The sequence below is a fragment of the Miscanthus floridulus genome, chromosome 7 (assembly GCF_019320115.1).
Source record: "Miscanthus floridulus cultivar M001 chromosome 7, ASM1932011v1, whole genome shotgun sequence".
NCBI lineage: Eukaryota > Viridiplantae > Streptophyta > Magnoliopsida > Poales > Poaceae > Miscanthus > Miscanthus floridulus.
In genome coordinates, this window is record NC_089586.1 from 16,999,333 (window position 1) to 17,005,895 (window position 6,563).

Sequence of the window (6,563 nt, forward strand, 5' to 3'; positions counted from 1 at the left end):
AATTCACGCGTGGGAGGCCTTTGTGAAAGGGGATTTATTAGTTGGGCTCATGGGGCCTCGACTCTTGTCAGTTCAGCCAATTTTCTTGTCCCAGATCGAGTAGAGCCCTGATATTTCTGACTTTAGAGCAGAGAATTTTTAGGCTGTTCAATTTTTTTTTTTTTTTGGTGAACTCTGGAGCGGCCGGGGCCCCTACGGCTTTTCATTCATGTTACAGCAAATTCTGGCCCTCGAGTTCCAACTCTGAAATTGGAGCTGAAGGCCTTCACTTCTGAGACAGATTATCAAATCTAATAACATGTCGCAGCGCATATATGGCCACTTATTTTTCAAGTCCAGTTTGTAACTTGTAAGGCCTGAATTTGCGAATAATAAATTGATTTAATTCCACATTTCGCACGCAGTGACACGGTTACACTCTCTTAAACAGGCCAAGCAGGCCGTTGCTGACAACATTTTGACGGAAATGCCGTAGACATGAATTACGACGTCCAAAAACTTGCTCGATCACAGCGGCGCAGGGCGGGCGACGACACTATTATGCCCACTCTCTGTGTGTCTATCTAGCTACTGGTGAGTGGTGATTCTCCTCCTGGGCGAGCATTCACGAGAGGCTGCAGAGCCTTGACGACGATCGTCATGTTGGGGCCTGAAATCGGCCTCGTACTGGACGCACAGCGCCCGCCACCGCCGCGAGCTGCAGATCGAGAGGAGCACCTCAGAACAGGATCACAATTCACAAGGGAAATGCTAGCGCAGAGGAAATGGGGAAATGCCGTGCGTGTTCAAACTTCAACGGCGGCGTACCTTGGCCACGGCTTTCGGCGGGTAGTCGTCCTTGAGCTTGGGATCCACGCACTGCTTCACTTTGTCCTCGCTCAGTCTCGGAGTGGCCTGGACATGCCAGAAATTTGTTGATTAATTAGGCGACTGAATTCAGGCAGAGATGCTGCATACGCAGTGAGATGTGAGGTTGGCATCTCGACCGGGTCGGCCATGGAGGAAAAGAATGGAGAGGAAGGAACCTACCCAGGTGACCAGGCTCTGCTGCCCCTTGGGCATGGTGTGATCCACGGGCTTCCTCCCTGTCAAGAGCTCAAGGAGCACGACGCCGAAGCTGTACACGTCGCTCTTCTGCGTCAGCTGCCCCGTCCATCGCGTACCTGGTCAATCGACAATGCAAACGCACGTTGAGGAAGAGTCGTGTCGTGTCGAGAATCCAACGGAGACACTAGTGGTGGCGCGCCATGCGTGCGTGCGTGCTTACTCGGGCGCGTGGTAGCCGAACGTTGCCGAGCACCTTGGTGGAGTGCAGGCGCGCGGCGGAGTCGGGGGACTGGTTGGTGAGGTTGAAGTCGCCGATCTTGGCGTCGTGGCCGTCGAAGACCAGCACGTTGCTGGAGCGCACGTCGCGGTGCACGATCGACGGCCGCGCCTTCTCGTGCAGGTACTCCAGGCCTCTCGCCGCCCCGTACGCGATCCGCGCGCGCTGGCTCCACGTCAGCACGGGCCCGGGCTCCGCGCCCTGCACCCCCTTCTTCCCTGCGATGCGATGCATGCAACCGATGGTCATGCGACGCCGTCATGGACTGATGGTGAGGCTCTGCTTTGCACCGTACCATGGAGTATGTCGTAGAGGGAGCCCATGGTGGCGAACTGGTAGAGCACGATCCGGTTGTTGAGCTCCAGGCAGTAGCCCAGCAGCTGGGTGAAGTGCTCGCACTTGAGCCGGGACAACCACGGACAGCTGCAGATTGCATTGCAGTTGCAGTCACCGATCGAGAGGAGGCATCAACGCGTTAGTTTTGGGCTATTCAGCCACGCGTAAATGGGGGAAGAAAGGCATGCTTTTCGTGTCACCTGTCGCAGAATTCGGCCTCTGACTGGCCGGAGGAGCTGCCGTTGTCGAACATCTTGACCGCCACGGTCTCCCCGGTGGCGAGCTTGGCGCGGTAAGACGCGGCCGTAGGAGCCTTCCCCGACCAGCGCCCTGTCCCCGAAGTTGCCCGTGAGCCGGTTCAGCTCCGACAAGCGCCACGGCCGGGACGCGTCGATGGCAGCACCTTGGGCCGCAGACGCGGCGCCGCTTCTCGGCATGTTCGGCCCTCTCGGCTGTGCTGCACTCACATCATCATTGGCAATGTAATGCGCACGGTGAGCTAGCTAGCGATAGCGAGCCATGGCGCCAGCAACAGCAAGACCCAAACGAGGAGAAAGGGAGAGGGAAGAACCTGGTGCTCTCGCGGCGGCGTCGCGGCCGGGTTGGCGGCCGCCAGCGGGGCGGCGTGGGGCTCGTCCTCCGCGCCGCTGCAGCACCACATCCTGAAAACCCCCCGTTTGCCGGGCCGGCCTGAAAACCTCAGATCCAAGGGGAAGCAGCAATGCAACCACGGTCGCTCGATCCGCGGTTCTGTACGTGCAAATATTGCAATTTGTTCGCAAAGCCGGCCGGCAAGCTTTGGACTAACCGATCTTTATATGGCAAGAGGGAGACGACGGACGAAAGGTGCGGAAGAGAATGGTAGCTAGCTGCTGTCCAACTGGGTAGTTGGGAGGGGAGGAGGAGGAGGAAGACGACGGACGACGCGATTCCCCGGCCGGCGGCCGGCCGCGCGTTGCAATGATTCGTCCGTTGGTTGGCCTACGTGCGGCCTACGCGGCTGAGCCTGAAATGAGGAGTTGCTGGCATGTTGGCCCTGTAAGCCCTGTAGGCCGCATCGCAACCTTGTTTTCTTCACTTCTTTTTCCTATCCTCGCTTTCTCATCGAACCACAGTGAGTACAGACCCCGTGGACGCCAAGCGTGCGTTCTTGTCCAGGACACACATGTGTCATGTCATTGCAACTGCAATGCTAGCGACGAGTCAGCCTGTACCTCACCTCCTCCTCCTGCCAGACAAACGCAAACGCGACATATTCTGTTCGGCTTACCCCATTTGTTTAGTTGATCTACTTTACCACTTGCTGGACGGAATTTTAAACGAATTAGGTTTCTATTAACTAAAACTATGACTTCATAGTTTTTCCATCCAAAAAAAGCATTTCTACTTTAAAGCTCCACATTTCTAGACATTCTGGTAGTTCGACCGTGGATTTTTTTTTTTTTTTTTGTTTTGGTATCTCTGGAATATGAGTCCTCACAATGATATATCCTGGAGACAGATTTTTACAAGCACTTTCGCTAGAAAACGACGGGCGCTTCAGTCATCGACCGGTTGGTACGGTGATAGAAGGTATGCATGAATTGATGCGTACGTATACGGCCAACTGAAAACCGGGTGGTCAGAGGTCAGAGTCAAGGCCGGGTAGCCCACGTTCCCCCGCCGCAGCTTCGCTCCTGGTCCGACGTGCTCCCATGCTACCCCCACGTCGTTAACCGCAAACGCCTTGACCATGCTAATGCTTAATTGCCTGGAGTAGCACTAGCACGCAAATAGAGTCGGGTCTGTCTTCCGGTGAGAAATCAGCGTCACATTAGTCAACTTAACAATACAATGCATATTGCAGCGTTAAACAGCAATCAGCCGGCCTTAGCAACGTAGTTCAGGGTGTGGGGAGCGCACCGTGCATGGATAGGGCCCCCCGTTGGGCCCGCTGCTTAGCAGTTCCTGACCCAACTCCAGGGAATTGGTTAGTTTGGGGGACATGCTGCCCGGGTGCCCGTCGATTGGGAGTCCGAGATCTCTGTCTGGGAGTTGCAATTGTATGTTTAAGATGTTTTTAATCTGTTTTGGGACGTATGATGCATTCAAGTATTTTATGTTGTTCGGAGAGTCAGAGGGCGCCGCCGAGTGGGCGTGGAGACATCCGGGCGGTCCTCACCTGTGGTCAGGCGGCGTGGGAGACATGTGCAGGGAAACGGGTTAGCGTGCGGGCGTCTGGACGCGGGCGAACTACACTGCTCATTCTTGGGAGGAATAGGTGGGTGTCAGGACTCAGAACGGGGGTGAGGGTTTTCTGTCCGTTGCTCTCTCCCTAGAAAGACCTGGTCCGGTTGCTGCTGCGGCATGAGGACAACAGGGATTACCGTGCTGAGAGCTTGCCTGAGACTTGACTGTCCTGGAAGGAGTCTGTATCTGCTAATGTGTTACTACTGCCATGCCAATTAACCTGCATGTTTCATCAGCTTCACTCATCTTTCCGGAGTGGAACCAGAACAAACAAGACTGCATGTTTTCATCAGCTTCCAGTACTCATATTTCCGGAGTGGAACCAGAACAAACAAGACGGGCAGGCAAATATGCGTGTCCGATACAGAGACAATCAGACAACCAACTGAACCAACCAAAACCACGGTCCAACTCACAACGTGACCTCAGAGAATGCCAGAATGGGGCGCCTTTGTATGTACAGAAGGTAAGTCATGTCCCAAGCCCTGTTTGTGTTCAACCAGCACATTGATGCATACATGAGTCAAAACATGACCGCATATATCTAGGAAAAAGACAGCAATCAAATTAAATCCTTGATAGTAGAGTAGAGGCATGTGAAAAGTGAGATGTCTATATATTCAGCAATATATACAGAAGTGAAAGTACGAATGTAAAATCAAATGGTTACAGTACAATGAGAAATATAAGCTTTCGCAAGCTAGAGTGAATGTGGGAAAACATACTCATACAATTTTTGATGACGTTAATAGTGTCCAAGGAAACATGGCGCGCAGTCCAGTTCCCTGACCTTCACAACTCAATGCTGCCTTCTTGCCCTTGTCATTGCCAGCACAGATGAACATATACAATCATGGTTCAGAAAACTGAGGCCAGCAAGGAGCCAGAAGAAGTAAATCAAGATGCCCTTCATTCAATGTTGTCAGGAATCCCATCCAGGGTTACCTCCCCTTGTAGTAAAGTACGCGACATTGGTCAAAATGAACGTGCTGAGATAGTTCCCACCTGCAGTAGTGAGAAGATTAAGTGCGCTGCAGAGGCTCCTCATGGCGTCTGGTGACTGGTCGTAAAAGAACTCTAGCGCTCCAATGAATGTGAAAATCTCCGATAGACCAATCAGGAAATACTGAGGGATTTGCCAGAATATGCTCAGTGGGACTGGGACATTCTGATCCACCAGGTGTGCTTCCCTGGCAACTGCTAGCCGCTTGATTTCGAGGACTGCAGCGACTGACATAGCTATGATGGAAATTACCAGGCCAATGCCCATCCTCTGCAACTCTGTAAAGCCCCTCTCGTTGCCAGTGAATCTCCTGGCTATTGGAACCACGATGTAATCGTACATCGGGACACATATGATGACACTTAGGGTGTCAAAAGTAGATAGTGAAGCTGGAGGAATCTTGAAAGAACCCAAGGATGGGTCAAGCACCATCCCTTGTTCCACGAACATTGTCGACATCTGAGCATATACAGCAGAAAACACTATTGTTGTTGCCCAGACAGGGAACATTCTTACTAGTATCTTCAGTTCTTCCACCTGGGTCACAGTGCATATCCGCCATGGGTTGTTGAAGTCAGCCGTTTTCACATCAACTTCGGTAACTGTAGCAGCCTTGTCTAAACATCTGAGTAAAAAATCGGTTCAAATATGTTGGCTCTAAGCTTCCACACAATATGGGAAAGAAGGCGATCAGCTATCCCAAAACAAGTCATATATCCATTCATCTATTAGGCAAAATAACAGAGAGAAAAGGAGTATGTGTGCTTACAAGTTGCAATTTAGTATATATAAACATAAATCCTGAAAAGCAAAAATCAGGAACTGATGTGGAACTAAGTAAAAGAAAAAGAACTATTTTCAGAAGTAACCAATTAAAATTCTGTTCTTGATTATGGTTCTCTGCTAGGTTATACTATAAATATATTATTTCTATATAGTTCATAACCACTAATGGTAAGTAATTCCTCCAAAACTATACACTCCATGCACTAATTTTATATGCTGTGAGCATGCACTGAATGGCTACTCTCTGATGCACTAAACATATGTGTTGCAAGTATGTACCGAATGGCATACCATACCAGGCTCATATGACTAGGTGGATCAAGAGACATCCAATTATAAGTAAGCAGAGAGGACATCAAAATCATTTTGCCGTTCCCATCAGTATATGAGGTCTATTTCTGCATGAGGTTGATTTTTCTCCAAGAGTAACTTTCTGCTTTGTTTATTTACATTCGAGGACAGATGTGTTGAAAAACAAATAATACCGAATTGGGAAGTGATCAATCACAAAGGTATAATGTGCTGATTTAATGAAAGAATCTGAACACTGAAGTATTTCTAATTGAGTGTCTGATTCAAGAACAGAGTATGAGAAAGCTATCTGTCAGGCCTAATGCCTTCTTTATTTCTCAACAAATTCCTGTTCATGGGCAGACAGCGGACGCTTTCCTATACAAAGAACTTTGTTCCGTACAAGCGTCATAGCGACATCAACTACTATTCTTTATTAAGGAATAATTATTCGCAGTTCTGAAGTATGACGATCAATCATATTATTATCTTTATCTCATACAGCTTCACAATCTATCTCAGTTCGTAGTTGCTTTTACTATCATCTCATAAGATGGCATACCTGAGTTCATCTGTGTGCTCTATTGCCGACTC

At 50.1% G+C, this 6,563-nt stretch overlaps 1 pseudogene; it reads right to left on the reverse strand.

Annotated features, from left to right (window-relative positions):
- Positions 1-390: 390 nt before the first annotated feature.
- LOC136465145 (probable protein kinase At2g41970) overlaps positions 391-6,563 on the reverse strand; it is a 6,339-nt pseudogene continuing 166 nt past the window's right edge.